The 23,478-nt window shown below is 50.1% G+C and overlaps 1 protein-coding gene across 7 annotated transcripts in view; it reads right to left on the reverse strand.

Annotated features, from left to right (window-relative positions):
- The window catches only part of LOC137355935 (RAS guanyl-releasing protein 2-like), a 74,701-nt gene extending 52,101 nt beyond the window's left edge, over nucleotides 1–22,600 (reverse strand). For 3 of the 7 annotated variants that reach the window (XM_068021615.1, XM_068021608.1, XM_068021609.1), the window contains exon 1: nucleotides 22,368–22,600. The gene's annotated coding sequence lies outside the window, so the exon portion shown is untranslated. Of the gene's footprint in view, nucleotides 1–12,284; nucleotides 12,491–18,031; nucleotides 18,309–22,367 lie in introns of those variants that run through there. The other 4 variants (XM_068021611.1, XM_068021610.1, XM_068021616.1 and 1 more) reach the window with 4 other exon arrangements.
- Nucleotides 22,601–23,478: the final 878 nt, after the last annotated feature.

Genomic DNA, 23,478 nt, shown 5'->3' on the forward strand with positions numbered 1-23,478 from the left:
ATCAATCCCAAACTAATCCCACTGCCTCACTCTCTCCCCATAGACCAATATCAATCCCAAACTAATCCCACTGCCTCACTCTCTCCCCATAGACCAGTATCAATCCCAAACTAATCCCACTGCCTCACTCTCTCCCCATAGACCAGTATCAATCCCAAACTAATCCCACTGCCTCACTCTCTCCCCATAGACCAGTATCAATCACAAACTAATCCCACTGCCTCACTCTCTCCCCATAGACCAGTATCAATCCCAAACTAATCCCACTGCCTCACTCTCTCCCCATAGACCAGTATCAATCACAAACTAATCCCACTGCCTCACTCTCTCCCCATAGACCAGTATCAATCCCAAACTAATCCCACTGCCTCACTCTCTCCCCATAGACCAATATCAATCCCAAACTAATCCCACTGCCTCACTCTCTCCCCATAGACCAGTATCAATCCCAAACTAATCCCACTGCCTCACTCTCTCCCTATAGACCAGTATCATTCCCAAACTAATCCCACTGCCTCACTCTCCCCCCATAGACCAGTATCAATCTCAAACTAATCCCACTGCCTCACTCTCTCCCCATAGACCAATATCAATCTCAAACTAATCCCACTGCCTCACTCTCCCCCCATAGACCAATATCAATCTCAAACTAATCCCACTGCCTCACTCTCTCCCCATAGACCAATATCAATCCCAAACTAATCCCACTGCCTCACTCTCTCCCCATAGACCAATATCAATCCCAAACTAATCCCACTGCCTCACTCTCTCCCCATAGACCAGTATCAATCTCAAACTAATCCCACTGCCTCACTCTCTCCCCATAGACCAGTATCAATCCCAAACTAATCCCACTGCCTCACTCTCCCCCCATAGACCAGTATCAATCTCAAACTAATCCCACTGCCTCACTCTCTCCCCATAGACCAGTATCAATCCCAAACTAATCCCACTGCCTCACTCTCTCCCCATAGACCAGTATCAATCTCAAACTAATCCCACTGCCTCACTCTCTCCCCATAGACCAATATCAATCCCAAACTAATCCCACTGCCTCACTCTCCCCCCATAGACCAGTATCAATCTCAAACTAATCCCACTGCCTCACTCTCTCCCCATAGACCAGTATCAATCTCAAACTAATCCCACTGCCTCACTCTCTCCCCATAGACCAGTATCAATCTCAAACTAATCCCACTGCCTCACTCTCTCCCCATAGACCAGTATCAATCCCAAACTAATCCCACTGCCTCACTCTCTCCCCATAGACCAATATCAATCCCAAACTAATCCCACTGCCTCACTCTCTCCCTATAGACCAGTATCAATCTCAAACTAATCCCACTGCCTCACTCTCTCCCCATAGACCAGTATCAATCTCAAACTAATCCCACTGCCTCACTCTCTCCCCATAGACCAATATCAATCTCAAACTAATCCCACTGCCTCACTCTCCCCCCATAGACCAATATCAATCTCAAACTAATCCCACTGCCTCACTCTCTCCCCATAGACCAATATCAATCCCAAACTAATCCCACTGCCTCACTCTCTCCCCATAGACCAATATCAATCCCAAACTAATCCCACTGCCTCACTCTCTCCCCATAGACCAGTATCAATCTCAAACTAATCCCACTGCCTCACTCTCTCCCCATAGACCAGTATCAATCCCAAACTAATCCCACTGCCTCACTCTCCCCCCATAGACCAGTATCAATCTCAAACTAATCCCACTGCCTCACTCTCTCCCCATAGACCAGTATCAATCCCAAACTAATCCCACTGCCTCACTCTCTCCCCATAGACCAGTATCAATCTCAAACTAATCCCACTGCCTCACTCTCTCCCCATAGACCAATATCAATCCCAAACTAATCCCACTGCCTCACTCTCCCCCCATAGACCAGTATCAATCTCAAACTAATCCCACTGCCTCACTCTCTCCCCATAGACCAGTATCAATCCCAATCTAATCCCACTGCCTCACTCTCTCCCCATAGACCAGTATCAATCTCAAACTAATCCCACTGCCTCACTCTCTCCCCATAGACCAGTATCAATCCCAAACTAATCCCACTGCCTCACTCTCTCCCCATAGACCAGTATCAATCACCAACTAATCCCACTGCCTCACTCTCTCCCCATAGACCAGTATCAATCCCAAACTAATCCCACTGCCTCACTCTCTCCCCATAGACCAATATCAATCTCAAACTAATCCCACTGCCTCACTCTCTCCCCATAGACCAGTATCAATCTCAAACTAATCCCACTGCCTCACTCTCTCCCCATAGACCAGTATCAATCTCAAACTAATCCCACTGCCTCACTCTCTCCCCATAGACCAGTATCAATCTCAAACTAATCCCACTGCCTCACTCTCTCCCCATAGACCAGTATCAATCCAGGCCCTATGCAAACCAATATATCCTTCAAGTTTGTAAAGAAATCTCTCCCAAACCGCTCCTCACTCATTCATTAATAACGTTTAATTGATTCCCTGATCATTGTCTCCCCAACTACAGGAAACCATCTTTTCCTCTTCACCCTGTTGAGACTATTTAGAATTAAAATAAACTTGATTAAATTATCTCTTAGCCTTCTGTGCACCAGTGGAGTCAGTCCCAGAATCTCAGCTTTCTCCATGTAACAAGATTTTCCCATCCCTGGCATCTCTTTGGTGAATCTATGATGTATACCATGGCTTTATGAAACATTTGCACCACACAAGTGCCAGGCAATGACCCTCTTCAACAAGGGAGAATCTAACCAGCTCCCCCTTGAAGTCCAATGGCATTACCATCGCTGAATCCCCCACTATCAACATCCTAGGGGCTACCATTGACCAGAAACTGAACTGGACCAGCCATATAAATACTGTGGCTACAAGAGCAGGTCAGAGGCTATGAATCCTGCGGTGAGTAACTCACCTCCTGACTCCCCAAAGCCTGTCCACCATCTACAAGTCACAAGTCAGGAGTGTGATGGAATACTCTCCACTTGCCTGGATGGGTGCAGCTCCAACAACACCTCAAGAAGCTCGACACCATCCAGGACAAAGCAGCCCGCTTGATCGGCACCCCATCCACAAACAATCACTCCCTCCACCACCGACGCACAGTGGCAGCAGTGTGTACCATCTACAAGATCCACTGCAGCAATGCACCAAGGCTCCTTCGACAGCACCTTCCAAACCTGCGACCTCTATCACCTAGAAGGACAAGGGCAGCAGACGCATGGGAACACCACCACCTGCAAGTTCCCCTCCAAGTCACACATCATCCTGACTTGGAACGATATTGGCCGTTCCTTCACTGTCGCTGGGTCAAAATCCTGGAATTCCCTTCCTAACAGCACTGTGGGTCTACCTACCCCACATGGACTGCAGTGGTTCAAGAAGTCAGCTCACCACCACCTTCTCAAGGGCAATTAGGGATGGCCTAGCCAGTGACGCCCACATCCCATCAAAGAATTAAAAAACAAATCTATGACAGTTGTGTCTCCATGGATATCACTCCCCTCTCTCAATTCAGTCAGACGTTGCAGGTTTAAGCCCCACTCAAGAGACTGGACCACAAAAATCTACGCTGACCCTCCCAGTGCCAGTACTCAGGGTGTGCTGCACTGTCAGGGGTGCTGTCTTTCAGACGAAACTTTAAACCGAGGCTCCGTCTGCCCTCCCAGGTGGATGTAAAAGATCCCACGGCCACTATTGGAAGAAGAACCCGGGGTGGAGGTGGGGATGGGGGGAGTTCTCCCCGGTGTCCTGGGGCCAATCTTTATCCCTCAACCCAACATCACTAAAAAGGGATGATCTGGGTCGTTGCCACATTGCCGTTTGTGGGATCTTGCTGTGCGCAAATTGGCTGCCGCATTTCCGACAACAGCGACTACACTTCAAAAGTATTTCATTGGCTGTGAGGTGCTTTGGGACATTCTGAGGTCGTGAAAGGCCCTACATAAATGTAAACTTTCTCTTTTTCTGGCGTGGAGTCTTACTAGTAAGGCAAGATGAACTGAGGGTGTTGATTAACACGTGGGAATATGATATTATTGCTATCACAGAGACATGTCTGAGGGAAGGGCAGGACTGGCAGCTCAATATTCCAGGGTATAGAATCTTCAGCCATGATAGGGGAGGGGATAAAAGAGGAGGTGGCATTGCACTGTTGATCAAGGAGTCAATTACTGCAGTAAGAAGGGATGACATCTTAGAAGGTTCCTCAAATGAGGCCATATGGGTAGAACTTAAAAACTAAAAAGGGGGCAATCACTTTCTGGGAGTGTACTACAGGCCGCCAAACAGTCAGGGAGAGATAGAGGAGCAGATATGTAGGCAAATCTCAGAGAGGTGTAAAAATAATAGAGTAATAATAGTAGGGGATTTCAACATCCCCAATATCAACTGGGATAGTCTTAGTGCAAAAGGCTTAAAGGGGGCGGAATTCTTAAAATGCATGCAGGAGAGCTTTTTGAGCCAGTACGTAGAAAGTCCTACAAGAGAAGGGGCGGTACTGGACCTAATCCCAGGGAATGAAGCCGGACAAGTGGTAGAAGTGTCAGTGGGGGAGCATTTCGGGGATAGTGACCATAACTCTGTAAGATTTAAGGTAGTTATGGAAAAGGACAAAGATGGACCGGAAATAATCGGGGGAAGGCCGAATTCAATGTAATAAAACAGGATCTGGTCAAAGTGGACTGGGAGCAGCTACTTGTGGGAAAGTCTACATCAGACCAGTGGGAGCCATTCAAAAAGGAAATAGTGAGGGTTCAGGGCCAACATGTACCCATAAAGGTGAAGGGTAGGACCAACAAGTCCAGAGAACACTGAATGTCAAGGGATATAGAGGATTGGATCAGGAAAAAAAAGGAGGCTTATGGCAGATTCAGAGCACTGAAAACAACGGAGGCATTAGAGGAGTATAGAAAGTGTAGGGGGGTACTTAAAAGTAATTAGGAGAGTGAAGAGGGGACATGAAAAAACATTGGTGGGCAAGATAAAGGAAAATCCCAAGGCATTTTATAAGTATATTAAGGGCAAGAGGATAACCAGGGAAAGAGTGGGGCCCATTAGGGACCAAAGTGGCAATCTGTGTGTGGAGCCGGAGGATGTAGGTGAGGTTTTAAATGATTACTTTTCTTCTGTGTTCACTATGGAGAAGGATGATGTAGGTGTAGAGATCAGGGAGGGGGATTGTGATATACTTGAACATATTAGCATTGAAAGGGAGGAAGTATTAGCTATTTTAGCGGGCTTAAAAGTGGATAAATCCCCAGGCCCAGATGAGATGTATCCCAGGCTGTTATGTCAGGCAAGGGAGGAGATTGCAGGGGCTCTGACACAAATTTTCAAATCCTCTCTGGCCACAGGAGAGGTACCAGAGGACTGGAGGACAGTGAATGTGGTATCATTATTCAAGAAGGGTAGCAGGGATAAACCAGGTAATTACAGGTCAGTGAGTCTAACAGCAGTGGTAGGGAAACTATTGGAAAAAGATTCTGAGGGACAGGATTAATCTCCACTTGGAGAGGCAGGATTAATCAGGGATAGTCAGCATGGCTTTGTCAGAGGGAAATCGTGTCTAACAAACTTCATTGAATTTTTCGAGGAGGTGACCAGATGTGTAGATGAGGGTAAAGCAGTCGATGTAGTCTACATGGACTTCAGTAAGGCTTTTGATAAGGTCCCGCATGGGAGATTGGTTAAGAAGGTAAGAGCCCATGGGATCCAGGGCAATTTGGCAAATTGGATTCAAAATTGGCTTAGTGGCAGGAGGCAGAGGGTGATGGTCGAGGGTTGTTTTTGCGATTGGAAGCCTGTGACTAGTGGTGTACCGCAGGGATCGGTGCTGGGACCCTTGCTGTTTGTAGTGTACATTAATGATTTAGGCGCGAATATAGGAGGTATGATCAGTAAGTTCACAGATGACACGAAAATTGGTGGTGTCGTAAATAGTGAGGAGGAAAGCCTTAGATTACAGGACGATATAGTTGGGCTGGTAAGATGGGCGGAGCAGTGGCAAATGGAATTTAATCCTGAGAAGTGTGAGGTGATGCATTTTGGGAGGACTAACAAGGCAAGGGAATATACAATGGATGGTAGGACCATAGGAAGTACAGAGGGTCAGAGGGACCTTGGTGTACTTGTCTATAGATCATTGAAGGCAGCAGCACAGATAGATAAGGTGGTTAGGAAGGCAGATGGGATACTTGCCTTTATTAGCCGAGTCATAGAATATAAGACTAGGGAGGTTATGATAGAGCTGTATCAAACACTAGTTAGGCCACAGCTGGAGTACTGTGTACAGTTCTGGTCACCATACTATAGGAAGGATGTGATTGCACTGGAGAGGGTGCAGAGGAGATTCACCAGGATGTTGCCTGGGCTGGAGCATTTCAGCTATGAAGAGAGACTGGATAGGCTGGGGTTGTTTTCCTTAGAGCACAGAAGGCTGAGGGGGGACCTGATTGAGGTGCACAAAATTATGAGGGGGCATTGATAGGTTAGATAGAAAAAAACTTTTTCCCTGAGCGGAGGGGTCAATAACCAGGGGGCATAGATTTAAGGTAAGGGGCAGGAGGTTTAGAGAGCATTTGAGGAAAAATGTTTCACCCAGAGGGTGGTTGGAATCTGGAACGCACTGCCTGAAGGGGTGGTAGAGGCAGGAACCCTCACAACATTTAAGAAGTATTTAGATGAACACTTGAAACGCCATCGCATACACCGGTACGGGCTAAGTGTTGGAAAATGGGATTAGAATAGTTAGGTGCTTGATGGCTGGCACAGACACGATGGGCCGAAGGGCCTGTTTCTGTGCTGTGTAACTCTATGAATCTATGAGAAGATAACGAGGGAAATATGGCAAGAGGGATCTTCAAGACTCCCATGAGCACTTTGAACAGCTTGTTTTAACAACGGACCACTTGTATCAGGCTGACAAAAAACATCAATTGCCGGTGATACTATTCAACAACATAAACCCTCACATATTAACACCACTAACACACAAAGGCCAATAAGAAACACACAACTCTGAGTGTAGGAAACCGTCAGCCAGCAGGCCCCTTGTTTCTGGGTCCACCCCTTGCTATATTGTGCATCCTCTCGGGGCTATTGGCCCAGTCGGTAGCGAGCTCGCCCGCTGAGTCAAATGGCCAAGGGTTCAAGCCCTGGTACCACACTTGAGCCCATAATCCAGGCCAACCCTTCCAGTGCAGTACTGAGGTAGCGCCTCTCTGTCGGAGGTGCCGCCTTTCGGACCAAACGCTAAGCCGAGGGCCTGCGAGCCTGTTTGGAGCGTCACAGGCTCGCGATCTAAGGAATCGTCGCGCATTCATAGTTCTCCTTCAAAATGGCTGCCATGTCCCTCCTTCAAAATGTCTGCCACGTCCCTCCTTCAAAATGGCGGACGTGTTCATCCATCAAATTGGCTGCCCTGTTGCCTACACAACAACAGCATTCTGTTGAATATAAAACATGGTGAGGCATTTTCGAGACATGTGATACTTGGCAAGGTCTTTAATTTCCTAGGGAGGAGGGCCCGAGGAGTGATTTAATCTGACAGGGATTAAGCGGGATGTCAAAAGCTGTTAGACAAGCACACACGCTCTCTGGATAAGACTCCTGACGGTTGCATCCTGGGCTCACCCTCTCAGGGCAGTAGGGGACGTCGGGAAAGTGGGGCGGGGTGGGGGGGGGGTGGGTGAGTGGGTGGGGGGTGAGGAACAGGCCGGGGAAGTGATGGAGCTGAAGAAAGGTTAACTCACAAGGCAGGATGTTGGCGAAGTAGGCCTCAGCGTCACGCAGCCACCGTACGGCGAGGCGAGCTCACATCGCCTCACGAGCAATCGACAGGCTCCTGCTATGGAGAAATTCGACTCGGAGATTCGGAACAGGGCAGACTGAGAGGCAGCAAGTCTTTCCAATCACATGTTCGCCACCAGGGAACTGTGTCCCACTTAACTGCTGCAAACCAACCCTAGCAACCAGGCTCCGGGACCAAGCTTTGGACTTTAAAAAAAAAATTCTCTCATGGGTTGCGGGCATCGCTGGCAAGGCCAGCATTTGTTACCCATCCCTAATTGCCCCTTGACAACTGAGTGGCTTGCCCGGCCATTTCACAGGGCAGTTAAGAGTCAACCACATCGCCGTTGGTCTGGAGTCACGTGTAGGCCAGACCGGGTAAGGACGGCAGATTTCCTTCCCTAAAGGACACCAGATGGGTTTTCAACGACAATAGGTGAGAACTTCGTGACACCATCTTTCAACTCCGGTTTTTTTTTCATCAATCGATTCATTAACTTATTAATTAATGATGAATTAACTTCACTAATTAAATGAAGTTAAACTCCGCCAGCTGCCATGGTGGGATTCGAACCCAGGTCCTAGGCCTCTGGATGACTTATCCAGTGACATTTACCACAAGGCCACCGTCTTGCTCGCAGGAAGGGGGGGGTTGGGGGTTGGGGGGGGGGGAGGCGCGGTCCCAGCTCCTGCATCACCTCGCCCTCCCGCGCAACCCCCGCCCCCCGACAAAAACCCCCATCTCATAATGACTCATTCCCCAGCCCGGGCAGTGGGTGTCAGCCGAGCTATTCGACTACAAGAGGTGGCCAACCCAGATGCTGAGACCGCCTCCCCACCGCCACCCCCCCCCCCCTCCCCCAGTCCCCTAATCAGGAGCTGGTAGCAACCGGGAGCCCATTTGCTTTGTCCCCTCCCCCTTGCTCCAACCCCTCTATTATCCCCCACCTTCTTCCCAAAACTGTCCCAGGGGTACTGAGGCTAACTGGAGAGCACCCACTCCCCATAAAGACCAACCTCATCGCAGATGGGGCCTCTGAGCCAGTGAGGGAAGGTTGGGAATTGGGACCATTTCACTCCTAGCCGGCTGAAGTGGGACAGACACACAGGCACACTCTCTGTTCGAACCAAACTGGAATCTAATAAGTGACTTCATGCAAATTCTCTCAAGATAAGGTGCAGCGAACCCAGGGACACACAAACAAAAGAGGGCAATGGATGGGGGTGGAGTATGGAGCAAACTCCCCTCCCCAACACCCCCAGACCCAACTCAACTATTCGATACTCTCCCGGCCGGCCTCTCACCCTCCAAAAAACTCCAGCTCATCCAAAATTCTGCTGCCCCTCTGTCCTAACTCGCACCGAGTCCCATTCACCCATCACCCCCCCCTGTGACCTGCACAGGTCCGGCAATGCCTCGATTTTAAAATTCTCATCCTTGTTTTCAAATCCCTCCATTGCCTCCTCGCTTCCTCCCCCGCTCCCCATCTCTGTCACCTCCTCCAGCCCCCACAACCCTCCGAGATCTCCGCCCTCCTCCATTTCCGCCCTCTTGTCCATCCCCCGATTCCCATCGCTCCACCATTGGCGGCCGTCCCTTCAGCTGCCTGGGGGGCCCTGAGCTCTGGAATTCCCTCCCTAAACCTCTCCGCCTCTCTCTCTCTCTCTCTCTCCTCCTTTAAGACGCTCCCTCAAAACCGACCTCTTCCACCGGAGCTTTTGATCATTTGCCCTAACATCTCCCGATGTGACTCGGTGTCCAAAACCTTTGTTTAATAACACTCCCGTGAGGCGCCTTGGGAAGTTTCGCTACATTAAAAGGCACTATAGAAATGCAAGTTATTGTTATAACGAGGACACACACCTTCCCCACCACCACCACCAACCCCCCCCCACCCACCCCCCACTCCCAGGGCTCGGTTCCAGAGAGTCCCAGGCTCCATTTTCGGCCTATTTCGTATCAGTCCATCTTGGCGGGGTTCGGGGAGCTGTTACTGAGTTTCACCTCAGTAGTCCCAAAGGGAGGAAGATTCAGGGGAGTTGTGAGGGGGAGAGGTTGTTGGGATGGGTGTGTCCCCGACTGGAATCTTGCACCGCTTGGACGTTTGAGGTGTGTAGGCTGCAGGATTGGGCTAGGCCGCAAATCCCCCTGCAGGCAGATACCCACTCCCGCACTTAGCATCCCGAGCACCGGCAGGCCCGATCCCCGAGGAAAATCAGGCCAAGTCTGGCCTTTGCAGGAGAAGGAGGGAATTGGGATTTAAGGCTCCACGTACAGGAGCGGGTGAGCGCGACAGGACCAGGCCTCTCCAGGCAGGAACACACACACACACATACACACAGAGGAGAGACGGAAGTTAATATTCAGAATCGAAAGCAACTTCAGGGTTGCCCGCTGCCCTCTGACCTTTCACCCTTAGCTTCTGGGCTAAAAGGAAAACAAAAACACGCAAACGCAGGCTGCCCACCAGCGCGAGGACCCCTAGCAAGACGCGTCGCGTTCTGTGGCGGAGATTGTTCAACAGGGCCTGCCCTCACGGGAGATTGAGTAAAACTCAGAAACTTGGCAAGCCAGTTAAATTCACGCCACCCACCTCCCCCCCACCCCCCACCCCCGACACCTCGCTTCGGAGGGCTGAGTGACAACTGAAGAGTAAACGCTCATTAAACAGGAACAAGCCACAAAGACAAATTACAGCCCAGTACTGACAGATGATCGCAGAGTATTGTGGAAGTAGAGATCAGGGTTAATTATGGCCTGGTGGTAAATACACTGGTGGGGCCTGTATTAGCTCTGTAAATACAGCGTGTGTGTGTATGTGTGTGTGTGTGTGTGTGTGCGGGGCATGGGGGCGGTGATGAAGGGACAAAGAAAAACACTCCCACTTGTTACTGTGCGCGCGAAATGCTTCAGGCTTCCTTCACATTATCGTATTAGGCCTCGTGAGGCCTCATCCCAAATGGAACTGCCTTTCCACAGCGCCTCGGGACCTCCCAAAAGCGCTTCATTACCGGAGAGGCGCCTCTTGAAGTGCAGTCACCCTGTCGCAGTGGAGGAAACGGCGGCGGCTGATTTGCACACAGCAAGATCCCACGCTTCCCCCCCCCCTCCACCTCGCTGTTCGTCCAACAATGTCCACGGGATCCTTTACGTCAACCTGACCTCAGTTGAGTGCCTCAGCCCAAGGTGGCGCCTCCGACAGTGCGGCAGTGCCCCGTGAGGGGGGGCAAGGGGTGGTCTACAGGCAATGTGGGAGGGGTATAGGCCCCGAGTGACAGTCGCACCATTCCAACGTTGCTTAATAAACCCGGTATGATATTATACAACGTGCTCCGACACCCAACCCTCAGTTTGCCATGAAAACCACTTCCTGCTTATGAGGTGAAACCAGGTGTAGGCCGTGGCTTCAAAGTTGAGCAGCAATCTTCACTTCTTATCAGCGAGATCGTTCTTGGGAACCTAGCACAGCAGGCGTTTTCGCTCTCATGAAGAGGAGCTACCGAAACCCAGACAGCTCTGAGAACTGAAGGCCGAAACTCGAATGTGGCGCCCTCACCCTTGACACCTGCCGCTCAAAACCAGACGACAAAGTCACAGCCGTGCCCTTGCTTTCCTCTCCAAGCAAGAAGGGGAAAAGAAATCCATAATTCTCTCCCATACGGTGGTTGGGGAGGGAGGAATGTGTCCCGAACCCGGGGGACGTGGGGGGGGAGCTTCTCCGAGGCCTGACTGAGGCCTCCCAGCACCGTAACCGAGGTGAGGCTCCAGAGACTTGAGGCTCTTTTATCCTAGGCCAGCGCTCCCAGCGCCGGTGCTGAGGGAGTGCTGCACTGCCAAAAGGGGCGAGATGTTAAACGGGTGGATGGAGAAGATCCCACGGCCACTATTGGAAGAAGAGAGCGGGGACGCAGGGGGTGGGGGGGCAGGGGGCGGGAAGGGGGGATTTTCCCCCGTGGACTGGGCCCAATATTTACCCCTCAACCAACGTCACTAAAACAGCTGATCTGGCCATTGCGGTTTGCGGGATCCTGCTGTGCGCAAATCGGCTGCTGCGTTCGCGACACTTCAAAGATTACTTCATTGGCTGGAAAGCACGTCGGGAAGGTCCTGAGGCTGTGAAAGGCGCCACAGGGATGCAGGAATTCCTTTAACTTAGCCTGACCCCGAAAGACTGAGGCCTAGACAACAGGCTGCGTCCTGAGACACTGCAGAGAGAGTGCTACACGCACGGGCTGCAGACACGGCACCAGCTGTTTCAACTGGCCCTGACAGGCGGCCTCGTGCCCAATGATCTGAAACTTCAGACCCCGGGGGTGGGGAAATCCCCCCTCCTCAGCAGCTGGTCCCCCGATTCGGGACCTCCAACTAAGGCCTGCAGAGTTTTGCCACAGCACCTGCCTCGAAACAAACTGTACAGACGGCAACGAGAGAGAGAGAGAGGCTTTAAAAGGAAAAGAGACCCAGTTTACAGCTCACCTTGTCTCAGAAACCCCCAAAGGCCAACAGGTACCTGTTTGATGAGTCGGTGCGCAGGCAAAAAGTGGCGGCCGTTGGCGCACAGAACGATCCCACGTTGCCCGCTGTGAAATGCTTCGGAACGGCCGGAGATCGTGGACCGAGAGGGGAGGCAAAGTGACTGAACCTGAACTTAGCTTCAGTGGGGCGTGAGGCGGTGACCAGATCTGTCCCAAAACAAGCCAACCGAGCAGTCAGTAGCAACATCGAAACTAGGAGCAGGAGTAGGCCATTCGGCCCTTCGAGCCTGCTCCGCCATTCATTATGATCATGGCTGATCATCCAACTCAGTAACCTGTTCCCGCTTTCGCCCCATATCCTTTGATCCCTTTAGACCCAAGAGCTCTATCTAACTCCTTCTTGAAAACATTCAATGTTTTGGCCTCAACTGCTTTCTGTGGTCGCGAATTCCACAGGCTCACCACTCTCTGCGTGAAGAAATTTCTCCTCATCTCAGTCCTGAAAGGTTTACCCTGTATCCTTAGACATGACCCCTGGTTCTGGACTCCCCCACCATCGGGAACATCCTTCCTGTATCTACCCTGTCAAGTCCTGTTAGAATTTTATAGGTTTCTATGAGATCCCCCCTCACTCGTCTGAACTCCAGCAAATATAATCCTAACCGACTCAATCTCTCCTCATACGTCAGTCCCACCATCCCAGGAATCAGTCTGGTAAACCTTCGCTGCACTCCCTCTATAGCAAGAACATCCTTCCTCAGATAAGGAGACCAAAACTGCACACAATATTCCAGGTGTGGCCTCACCAAGGCCCTGTATAATTGCAGCAAGACATCCCTGCTCCTGTACTCGAATCCTCTCATTATGAAGGCCAACATACCATTTGCCTTTTTTACCGCCTGCATGCTTACCTTCACTGACTGGTGTACGAGAACACCCAGGTCTCGCTGCATATTCACCTCTCAGTTTATAGCCATTCAGATAATAATCTGCCTTGCTGTTTTTTCTACCAAAGTGGATAACCTCACATTTATCCACATTATACTGCATCTGCTATGCATTTGCCCACTCACTCAACTTGTCCAAATCACCCTGAAGCCTCTCTGCATCCTCCTCACAACTCACCCTCCCACCCAGTTTTGTGTCATCTGCAAATTTGGAGATGTTACATTTAGTTCCCTCATCTAAATCATTAATGTATATTGTGAATAGCTGGGGTCCTAGCACCGATCCCTGCGGTACCCCACTAGTCACTGCCTGCCATTCGGAAAAAGATCCGTTTATCCCTACTCTTTGTTTCCTGTCTGCCAACCAATTTTCTCTCCATCGCAATACACTACCCCCAATCCCATGCTCTTTAATTTTACATGCTAATCTCTTATGTGGGACTTTGTTGAAAGCCTTCTGAAAGTCCAAATAAACCACATCCACTGGCTCCCCCTCATCAACTCTACTAGTTACATCCTTGAAGAATTCTAGTAGATTTGTCAAGCATGATTTCCCTTTCGTAAATCCGTGCTGACTCTGTCCGATTCTACCACTGTTCTCTAAGTGCTCTACTATAAAATCTTTGATAATGGACTCTAGAATGTTTCCCACTACCGAGGTCAGGCTGACTGTTCTATAATTCCCTGTTTTCTCTCTACCTCCCTTTTTAAACAGTGGGGTTACATTAGCTACCCTCCAATCTGTAGGAACTGTTCCAGAGTCTAGAGAATCTTGGAAGATGACCACCAATGCATCTACTATTTCTAGGGCTACTTCCTTAAGTACTCTGGGTTGCATACCATCAGGCCCTGGGGATTTATCAGCCTTCAATCCCATCAATTTCCCCCCAAACCATTTCTCTACTCATACTGATTTCCTTCAGTTCCTCTCTCTCACTAAACCCTGTGTTCCCCAACATTTCTGGTATGATATAGACGCCAAGGGAATGGGCAGTTCCCCCGATCAGAAAACACTTGGAAAGAGGCAAAATAAATTATACTGATCATCACAAAATGGACTGATAACAGGCCATTAACTTGTTCATTCGACAGTGGCATTGTCCTGCTTGATATATCCACACCCACACATCACAGCTGCAGTGCTAACGTCATCCATTCAACTCTCCCCATGACCCCCGACAGAAACATCTATCCCCTGAGGAGTTCAAAGTTCAAAAACAGTCCTGACAAATTCCTATCTTCAATGTGCCCTGACCCACTATCCCTCTACAGACCCCAGCGCTGATGGGGAGGGAGGAAGCAGTGCAGAGGAGGCTTTACTCTGTATCTAACCCCGTGCTGTACCTGCCCTGTGAGTGTTTGATGGGGGACAGTGCAGAGGGAGCTTTACTCTGTATCTAACCCCGTGCTGTACCTGTCCTGGGAGCGTTTGATGGAGACAGTGTAGAGGGAGCTTTACTCTGTATCTAACCCCGTGCTGTACCTGTCCTGGGAGCGTTTGATGGAGACAGTGTAGAGGGAGCTTTACTCTGTATCTAACCCCGTGCTGTACCTGTCCTGGGAGCGTTTGATGGAGACAGTGTAGAGGGAGCTTTACTCTGTATCTAACCCCGTGCTGTACCTGTCCTGGGAGTGTTTGATGGAGACAGTTGTTATGAAAGTGCTTTTGTTTTTGCAAAATATATTTTTTTGAGGATTCATAGCCAAATTGAAGAAATGTTGGATTAGTTTTTTCCCAAGAGGAAACGGAAAGGACTTGTTTGACAACAGCATTTACTGGTTGACACAGGACTCAAGTTAAAAAAGAGCAGAAACCCTGTTAATTGGGGGAAGATGTGTGCAGAGAAGTGACAGGTCAGAAGGTGGACTTTCTGTTTTCAGTTTCACTTTTGAATTGTTTTGAGTTGAGAATGAAATGTTTAAAAAGGGGTTGGAGTTTTTTTTTAAATCAGCCTGAAGGACAGAACCCTAGCTCAGCTCAGCCTGCGGGAGTTGAAGAGAACTTCCAAGGAGAGAAGAGAATCCCCAAGGAAGGAGAGAAAACCACAACCCAGCTCAGCTTTCCAGCACCTCTCCAAAAGACCCTGAGAAGTCCACTGTGTCAATTCATCGCGTCTCCTGTCTTTAAAGAAAATCCTGCTAAATTAATTCTCATCGCTGCCTGAAAAGCACTATTCTAGAAAGATCCCAGTGACAGCCATCTAAACGCATTTGGCACGCCAAACCAAAACAAATGACATCTTTCCATATCTTCTTTTTTTTTCTCTTCAAGATTGAGCAAGTATGCAGCCTAAGTGCTTTTTTTGCCTGTAACAGAGCTCCAAACAAAAATCCCTTTTATTTTTCCAGTTAACCGGTGTATGTGTGGGTGTGTGCGTGAGTGTGAGGGGCTAAGGTAAAAAGGGAACATACCAATTAGGAGCAGGAGTAGGCCACTCGGCCCCTCGAGCCTGCTCCGCCATTCAACAAGATCATGGCTGATCTGATTGTAAACTCAACTCCACATTCCCACCTGCCCCCGATAACCTTTCACCCCCTTGCTTATCAAGAATCTATCTACCTCTGCCTTATAAATATTCAAAGACTCTGCTTCCACCACCTTTTGAGGAAGAGAATTCCAAAGACTCACCACCCTCAGAGAGAGAGATTTCTCCTCATCTCTGTCTTAAATGGGTGACCCCTTATTTTTAAACAGTGACTCCTAGTTCTAGATTCTCCCACAAGGGGAAACATCCTTTCCACATCCACCCTGTCAAGACCCCTCAGAATCTTATATGTTTCAATCAAGTCGCCTCTTACTCTTCTAAACTCCAGTGGATACAAGCCTAACCTGTCCAACCTTTCCTCGTAAGACAACCCGCCCATTCCAGGTATCAGTCTAGTAAACTTTCTCTGAACTGCTTCCAATGCATTTACATCCTTCCTTAAATAAGGAGACCAATACTGTACACAGTACTCCAGATGTGGTCTCACCAATGCCCTGTGTAACTGAAGCATAACCTCCCTACTTTTATATTCAATTCCCCTTGCGATAAATGATAACATTCTATTAGCTTTCCTAATTACGTGTTGTACCTGCATACTAACCTTTTGTGATTCATACACTAGGACACCCAGATCCCTCTGCATCTCGGAGCTCTGCAATCTCTCACCATTTAGATAATATGATTCTTTTTCCCACATTCTACTCCATTTGTCAGATCTTTGCCCACTCAACCTATCTATATCCCTTTGGAGCCTCCTTATGTCCTCTTCACAAGTTACTTTCCTACCTACTTTTGTGCCACTAGCAAATTTAGCTACCATACCTTTGGTCCCTTCATCCAAATCATCAATATAAGCTATATAAAAAGTTGAGGCCCCAGCACAGATCCCTGTGACACACCACTCGTTACATCTTGCCAACCAGTAAATGACCCATTTCTGCCTACTCTCTGTTTCCTGTTAGCTAGCCAATCTTTAATGATTTCAAACTGCGTGTTTAAGCTTTACTTCATTATGGATTTAAACTGGTTTTATAATAAACTGATAATTTTATTGTTTATTAAAGAAACCTGGTTGGTGTGTTTTATTCTGGGATAAAAATAGAATCTGTGATGGACCGTATCAGTAAGTGGGAAAAAATATAAATATATGTTGTGACTCGTGGAGAAGTGGAACGAGGAAAAACAGTGCACTCCTCCCACCTCGATCATAACACAGTATGGAGGGAGCTTTACTCTGTATCTAACCCAAAATTGGAGGGTTAATGAGACATGATGTGCCTTGCATTGTACTCCTGCTCCTCGGTCATACACTCGTATAAGCAAGGGGGTGAAAGGTTATCAGGGGGTAGGTGGAAATGTGGAGTAACCAGTTCAGCCATGAACTTATTGAATGGTGGAGCAGGCTGGAAGGGCCGAGCGGCCTTCTCCTGCTCCTAAATTTGCATGTTCGTCCGAAACCGACGTCCCTCATTCTAACCAGCGCGAAGAGATCGGTCAAAGCGAGGTCAACGGTCAAATCACCAACTCGTGAACTCAGAGTGACACCAACATGGCCGCTGAGGTGGCCAAACAGGTGCCTGAAGAAAAGAGGCACACCTGCCATGGCTCGTTCACGGTGCGATGGGGCCGAGGGAGCTGCTCCCTTCAGTCACACATCACGGACTGCACCGCAAGCCACAACAGGAGACGGGGCCTGAAGCCTGAGTGCTGTCAGAACTGTTTCCTGTATCGTTCAGTGCTATCAGTGGCAGCTGTTGTTTGGGCCTTGTCAGGAAGAATGTGTCCTACTCACTTCCTGTGCAGCCAGCGCGCTGTCACTCAAATAGCAACTGACAAATTAAGCTGCTGCTCGGTCGGGCTCCGCGCGCCCGGAACTGGCCGCCAACCTCAACAGGCCGCAGGCCTGACGTGGCTGCCCAACGCTCCCTCTCCTCCCATCGGCCCCAGGGCGCTCCCTGGGGCCCACACTCGCGCCACCTCATGCCGGCTCCCCCAAGCTCTCACGCGCACCCTGCCACGGTCATGCCCGCTCCGGAATGGCCTCCTTCTGTGCCTCCGCGATGCCCGTATCGCGAAATCACAGACATCAGCCATGCGGCCCATCGTGTCTGTGTAGGCTGACAAATAAAAGACATCCAGCTGACTCCCCCCCTATGGCACTTCGAAACGCGATGAAGGTTTTGCCCTCTAATGTCTATATCGGGCAGTGAGTTCCAGATCCTCGGGGTGATAAAATTTCTCCTCAACTCTCCTCTAATTGTTCCGCCAATTGCTTTAAATCTGGTGATTGTTTGTGTCTCAATCGCATTATTTACCAGGGCATCACGAGAGAGAGCAAGCAATGGCAAGAGGCCTAGTCCATCCTTGCCCCCAGCTCCTGGGCTGTTGAGTACGTTGCCGGGCCCTGTAATCGTTCCCCTTGAGCTGTCAGGTACAGGGGAGGCAGCCACTGAGCTTCTATTTGCTTGTCGAAAACCAGGCCGCACAACAGGTTGGCCAGAAGGGGTGGGGGAGGAAGGAGAACAGGAAGCCTGAAGTTGTGGAAGTCGTTTCCTTAGCGACGGCCTTGCTTGAGTTGCGTGGCCCTTCTCATTCTCAGAGAGGGAGAGAGAGAGAGAGAGAGAGATGGAGCACGGTGGACGGGGAGTGGAGTTGGGGCGGGCTGGTGTGTGCCAGCAGGAAACCGACTGAGGTTTTTGCCTGTTGCAAAAAAAAACATTGCGGCCTAGCGGTTTCAGGCGACGCCCAGAGTGGCACCCAGACAAAACCGAAAACTAGGCCCCGGTTTCAACCCCAGGCCTCCACCTTGTTAACACACCTCAACTGAGGCAGTGGCTGCCCTCAGCCTCAGCATCCCTTGAGCGAGGGAGGGAAGGCAGGGGAGGATTGTGGGGGAGCATGAGGGGGGCTGAATATTATCCATGGTTAGCCGTGCGTATCTCTCTCCCTCTTGCCTCAGAGTCAGGATTGTGCATTCGAGCCCCTCTCCAGAGCCTCCAGTCCCATCATATAGGCCGATGCTCCCAGTGCCGGTACCGAGGGAGTGCTGCACTGTCAGCGGTACCATCTTTTGGATGATACATTAAATCAAGACCCAACCTGTGCTGTTAGACAGATGTTAAAGATCCCTCAGCACTGTTGGAAGGGCAGGGTGAGTTTTAGATTGATACAGGGCTATGGGGAGAGACTGGGGCAGTGGGATTAGTTTGGGATTGATACAGGGCTATGGGGAGGGAGTGGGGCAGTGGGAATAGTTTGAGATTGATACAGGGCTATGGGGAGAGAGCGGGGCAGTGGGATTAGTTTGGGATTGATACAGGGCTATGGGGAGGGAGTGGGGCAGTGGGATTAGTTTGGGATTGATACAGGGCTATGGGGAGAGACTGGGGCAGTGGGATTAGTTTGGGATTGATACAGGGCTATGGGGAGAGACTGGGGCAGTGGGATTAGTTTGGGATTGATACTGGGCTATGGGGATAGATTGAGGCAGTGGGATTAATTTGGGATTGACACAGGGCTGTGGGGAGTCCCAACCTTAAAGCCACACATCCCGTCTTCCTTTTCACCTTCCCATTCTAAACTCCTCGATCCACATTTCGGATGCGAATATCCGACAATGTCCCGCGACAGCAACAATTACGCCCTCCTGCCAGTGGTGGCACGACATTGCTTCCAGTGGTGGGAGGGCGGAATGACAGCGTGACATGTTGACATTGGATATTCCCATTCTAAATGTGGACATTGGAATTTAGAATGGGAGAAGTTTGGGCCAATGTTTGATACATGAGTGAAGAGGTAGACTAACTGATGATAAATGTTTGATACTGACTTGGGCACAGGACATGGGGTCTGAGGTGGATAGAGGCACTGGGCCAAGGGGACACTGGCACACTGGGGCCAGGGCGAGACACAGGGACCCTGTGATACAAAATCCTGTGGTTTATTGAATTCTGATTCTAAGACCTTCCCTGCTGACAGTGCGCCTGCTAACATGGTTCCCCCCCTCCCCCACCACCCCAGACCTGTTTAGCCTTCTGTGCTATTTTGAGCCCAGCTTCTGACCAAACAGAACAACAAAACCACACAGCAAAAGAAAAGGGGAAGGTTACACAATGGGTCGTGTGCCATCACATCATCAGATACGGAAAGGAGGGTTCAAAACGAGAAAACAGAGAAAAGGGGAAGGAAAACGAGACGCATAACAGCACTGTCACAGACGCAATGGGGGACAGTTTCAACGTCGTGCAATGGCAGTTGGGCTCGTCCGAAACCCTCAAATGAATTTCTTCTCTTCAGTTGCCACCCCCCAGTGAAGATCGGAGCCCGAGCCTAACATTTTAAGGCTGTTAAGAACAGTGGGATCTCCGTGACGGTCCTTCTCTCTCGCCCCTCCCCCCTCCCCCCACCAGTTCTCTCCTCTCCACCTTGGGTAGGCCCTGCCTGTTGCTAGGATATGGTTGCCCAGGCACCGGAGGACCTATGGTACATCGCACAACTACACCAATGCCCACCGTGCTCCCAGAAACCATCCCTTTAACGCCTACGTGGCACGTTATTTGTCTGCAAGGGGGGGGGGGGGGGGAAACACAAGAACTGGGAGTGGCCCCTCGGGTCTGTTCCGCCATTCATTAAGATCGTGGCTGATCTTCTACCTCACCTCCACTTTCCCGCCCTCGCCCTCGATTCCCTCAGTGTCCGAAAATCTCTCGATCTCAGTCTTGAATACACTCAATTTCTGGGAGGGGGCATCCCAGACTGGCGTGTGGAGGGCAGCAGGTCACGGGGAACTCACCGTCCTCTGGAGGGCACGCAGGATCCGGGCAAACCGCCAACCTGGCATGCGCACCCCGCAATTCCATTGCCTCCAGTGGCGGGAGGGTGTAATGACAGTGTGACATGTTTACATAGGATATTCCCATTCTAAATGTATACGTTGGAATTTAGAACGGGAGAAGTTTAGGCCAATGTCAGATGTTTTATATATTTAAGAGGTAGACTAACTGGTGAGAAATGTTTGGTACAGACCTTGGCATAGGGACAAAGGTGCAGAGAGGCACTGGACCAGAGCGAGACCCAGGGACACTGGTATAAACACCTGCCACTGTGATATAAATCCTGCAGTGTGGGAAAATATGAGTTCATTTAATTCTGAAAATAATTTCTTCCCTGTCAACAGTGCACCCTGCAACATGGTTCCCCCTGACCCGTTTAGTTTTCTGCACTAATTTGAGCCCAGTGTCAGTTGCTATCTCTCTCAATTTGGAGATCGTGGGTTCACGCTCCACTCCAGAGACTTGCGACGCTCCCAGTACCAGTACTGAGGGAGCACCGCACTGTTGGAGGGTCAGTACTGAGGGAGCGCCGCACTGTCAGAGAGTCAGTACTGAGGGAGCGCCGCACTGTCGGAGGGTCAGTACTGAGGGAGCACCGCACTGTCAGAGGGTCAGTACTGAGGGAGTGCTGCACTGTGGGAGGGTCAGTACTGAGGGGGCGCTGCACTGTGGGAGGGTCAGTACTGAGGGAGTTCTGCACTGTCGGAGGGTCAGTACTGAGGGAGTGCTGCACTGTCAGAGAGTCAGTACTGAGGGAGCGCCGCACTGTCGGAGGGTCAGTACTGAGGGAGCACCGCACTGTCAGAGGGTCAGTACTGAGGGAGTGCTGCACTGTCGGAGGGTCAGTACTGAGGGGGCGCTGCACTGTGGGAGGGTCAGTACTGAGGGAGTTCTGCACTGTCGGAGGGTCAGTACTGAGGGAGTGTTGCACTTGCTGGAGGTGCCTTCTTTTGTATGAAATGTGTCCAGGGAGGGGGTGGGCACGCAATGGGGGGTGGGGGGGGTGGGGGTTGCGGCAGCTGAGAGGGAGAGGTGGGGGCTCTTTGAAGTGTGGAATAACGGGGTTGATGAAGAGAGAGTGCAGCAAGTGTTAATTTATGACAAGAAAGCAGGTGAATTAACTGGTGTGTTGAACAGCTGCCCTTGGGGAAAGGGGTGGAATATTTGCATTTAGAGGGTGCCAATTATTTGGGATAAGGTGCCAGGTTGGCAATTGACATCAATGGGATTTGATAGGGGTGGGGGTTTAATGAGAGCACTCGGCTGGCACGCTGGGTGACCTGGGGGTTATGAGAGTGTGACTCTAAATTTCACCCTTCTGAGAAAGCCTTGCATTTGTATAGTGCCTACCCCCACCCTCAGGGTGGCCGTGGGATCTTTTACATCCACCCGAGAGGGGCAGACGCCTCTGACACTGCAGCGCTCCCTCAGCACTGGCGCTGGGAGCCTGAATCATGGGGCGAAGGAGGGGGCCAGATACCGCGTGCAGCTGGCAAACCGTTTCCTCAACTGGGATGATGCCGGCCATTCAGCCCCTCTGCAATGACCAACCCACAGAGATGTGCTCGCCTTCACTGCGGAGTCAACCTGTGTTTTTTTTTTAAACAAAACTAGCCCAAGCGGTTTCAGTGGGACACTCCCCATCCTTGTCGTCTTCAAACCGCTTATTTTAAAACTATACCGGGGGTTTCACTTTGAATCGCCTCATCCCCTCTGTGAGGGGAAGAACAGCTCATAAATTGTAAATAATTAAGGCTCGGTAAATAAAGCAGAGAGTAAACACAAGCAGATTGCAGTGAGGGAATAATGTAACAGTTACCTCCAAGGCTGCAGTTGCTTGAATCCAGTAACAAAAATGTTTTCAAAAACTTCTGAGAAACTTTTTCCAGGGCAGAAACTGACACGTTGTAAATTTCACCCCCTCAACTCAGTATCCTGGGTTAGATATGGTCTTAAACATTCCCCTCTCCTTTTCTCTCTCTCTCTCTTGAAAGCTGTCAGTGTTTTGAGCCAGAACTCTATCTCTCTCTCTCTCTCTGTACAGCATCCGTCCCACTTGCTTCCCCTGCAGCACAGCTTTTTAAAAGGGCAACGCCTCCCTGCAATTGGCACTCAAGTCCTCGACATCATTTTCCTTTAAACTGCTCCCCACCACCAGTCCATTACCAAACGACCCGCAGTTATAATATGACACCCGCACTGCCACTGCACCCCTCTCCCTCACCCTGCTCCACCAGCCGATTCTGACTGAGGATGGCAAAGGTGGTGGGACCCACTGTGGGTCGAGAGCTGGGGTGCGACGGCGCAGGGAGAGCATCCATCTCCGGGGAGCCGACGGGATATTGCAGTGAGGTGTGTGGGGTATATCAGAGTGTTACAGTGAGGGGTGTGGGGTATATCAGAGTGTTACAGTGAGGGGTGTGGGGTATATCAGAGTGTTACAGTGAGGGGTATATCAGAGTGTAACAGTGAGGGGTATATCAGAGTGTTATAGTGAGGGGTGTGGGATATATCAGAGTGTAAAATTGAGGGGTGTGGGGTATATCAGAGTGTAACAGTGAGGGGTGTGGGGTATATCAGAGTGTAACAGTGAGGGGTGTGGGGTATATCAGAGTGTAAGATTGAGGGGTGTGGGGAATATCAGAGTGTAACATTGAGGGGTGTGGGGTATATCAGAGTGTAACAGTGAGGGGTGTGGGATATATAAGAGTGTAACATTGAGGGGTGTGGGGTATATCAGAGTGTAACAGTGAGGGGTGTGGGGTATATCAGAGTGTAAGATTGAGGGGTGTGTGGTATATCAGAGTGTTACAGAGAGGCGTGTGGGTATATCAGAGTGTTACAGTGAGGGGTGTGGGATATATCAGAGTGTTACAGTGAGGGGTGTGGGATATATCAGAGTGTTACAGTGAGGGGTGTGGGATATATCA

This window comes from Heterodontus francisci, chromosome 44 (genome assembly GCF_036365525.1).
Source record: "Heterodontus francisci isolate sHetFra1 chromosome 44, sHetFra1.hap1, whole genome shotgun sequence".
In the NCBI taxonomy this organism is placed as follows: Eukaryota; Metazoa; Chordata; class Chondrichthyes; order Heterodontiformes; family Heterodontidae; genus Heterodontus; species Heterodontus francisci.